The following is a 2,509-nucleotide window of genomic DNA, read 5'->3' on the forward strand; positions in this document are numbered from 1 at the left end:
GATGAAGACAGTAGGAAAGCAGAGAGACGGAAGGGACAAGCATCTTCATACGCTTATCTGAAATTCCCACCAATGAATTACATAAGTATCTCTATCTTTATCTTTATGTTTTATTCGTATATCATCCATATCCCTTTGAGTTTGCCTGACTAAGATTTACAAGGTGACCATAGCTTGCTTCATACCAACAATCTCTGTGGGATCGACCCTTACTCGCGTAAGGTTTATTACTTGGACGACCCAGTACACTTGCTGGTTAGTTGTGCGAAGTTGTGATAAAGAGTTGAGATTGCAATGAGCGTACCATGTTGATGGCGCCATTGATGATCACAATTTCGCGCACCAGTTAACTTGAGTTTTATCTTGCTTTAATTGATTCTTTTGTTATTTCTGATGTCTTTGTAAGCATGTGGTGTTGTGTTGTTGTTGGTCTTTCATTTTGGGGCTCTATTTGTTTGAGTTCTTAAACTTTTCTCATTGCTTGATTATTGCACACCAAGTGTTCGAGAAAATACCTTTATGCCATTTTGGTTTGTTTTGATCTTGCACTTGCAATTTGGTGTTCCCTTGGTGCACGAAATTGTGATCATCAACAATGGCGCCAAAAACTTGGTAGCGCTCTCAAACGTGAATCACACTTAGTCGCAACTCCGCACAACTAACCAGCAAGTGTACTGGGTCGTCCAAGTAATACTTTACGTGAGTAAGGGTCGATCCCACGGAGATTGTTGGAATGAAGCAAGCTATAGTCATCTTGTAAATCTCAGTTAGGCGGATAATAAATGTTATGTAATTTTTGAATATTAATAATAAATAAGTAGAAAATAAAGATAGAGTTACTCACGTAATTCAATGGTGGAAATTTCAGATAAGTGTCTGGAGATGCTTGTCCCTGTTGGATCTCTGCTTTCCTACTGCCTTCCTTCAATCCTTCTTATTCCTTTCCATGGCAAGCTATATGTAGGGCATCACCGTTGTCAATGGCTACATCCCATCCTCTCAGTGAAAAAGGTCCAAATGCTCTGTCACAGCACGGCTAATCATCTGTCGATTCTCGATCATGTTGGAATAGAATCCCTTGATTCTTTTGCGTTTCTCATCACGCCCAACAATTGCGAGTTTGAAGCTCGTCACAGTCATTCAATCCCGGAATCCTACTCGGAATACCACAGACAAGGTTAGACTTTCTAGATTCCCATTAATGCCACCATCAATTCTAGTTTATACCACGAAGATTCTGATTAAGGAATCCAAGAGATATGCGCCCGGTCTAAGGTAGAACGGAAGTGCTCTGTTGCATGTAGAACGGAAGTGGTTGTCAATCACGTGCGTTCATAAGTGAGAATGATAATGAGGGTTACTTATCATCACATTCATCATGTTCTTGGGTACGAATGAATATCTTGGAATAAGAATAAGAGAGATTTGAATAAAAGAAGATAGAATTTCATTAATACTTGGGGTACAGCAGAGCTCCACATCCTTAATCTATGGTGTGTAGAAACTCCACCGTTGAAAATACATAAGTGATGAAGGTTTAGGCATGGCCGAATGGCCAGCCCCCAAACGTGATCAATAGTCTCCTAAGATGAATAATAAAACCGAGACCAAAGATGTCTAATACACTAGTAAAAAGTTCTATTTATACTAAACTAGCTACTAGGGTTTACAGAAGTAAGTAAGTGATGCATAAATCCACTTCCGGGGCCCACTTGGTGTGTGCTTGGGCTGAGCTTGATCTATCCACGAGCTGAGGCTTCTCTTGGAGTTGAACGCCAAGTTGTAACATGTTTTGGGCGTTCAACTTTGGTTCGTGACGTGTTTCTGGCATTTGTCTCCAGAATGCAGCATGGAACTGGCGTTGAGCGCCAATTTACGTCGTTAAATCTCGAATAAAGTATGAACTATTATATATTGCTGGAAAGATCTGGGTGTCTACTTTCCAACACTGTTGAGAGCGCGCCATTTGGAGTTCTGTAGCTCCAAAAAATCCATTTTGAGTGCAAGGAGGTCAGATTCCAATAGCATCAGCAGTCCTTTGTCAGCCTTCTTATCAGAGTTTTGCTCAGGTCCCTCAATTTCAGCCAGAAAATACCTGAAATCACAAAAAAACACACAAACTCATAGTAAAGTCCAGAAATGTGAATTTAGCATAAAAACTAATGAAAACATCTCTAGAAGTAACTAGATCATACTAAAAACTACCTAAAAACAATGCCAAAAAGCGTATAAATTATCTGCTCATCACAACACCAAACTTAAATTGTTGCTTGTCCCCAAGCAACTGAAAATCAATTAGGATAAAAAGAAGAGAATATACTATAAATTCAAAAATATCAATGAATATCAATTCTAATTAGATGAGCGGGATTTGTAGCTTTTTGCTTCTGAACAGTTTTGGCATCTCACTTTTTCCTTTGAAGTTTAGAATGATTGGCTTCTATAGGAACTTAGAATTTCAGATAGTGTTATTGATTCTCCTAGTTAAGTTTGTTGATTCTTGAACACA

Source organism: Arachis duranensis, chromosome 7, assembly GCF_000817695.3.
Source record: "Arachis duranensis cultivar V14167 chromosome 7, aradu.V14167.gnm2.J7QH, whole genome shotgun sequence".
Classification (NCBI taxonomy): domain Eukaryota; kingdom Viridiplantae; phylum Streptophyta; class Magnoliopsida; order Fabales; family Fabaceae; genus Arachis; species Arachis duranensis.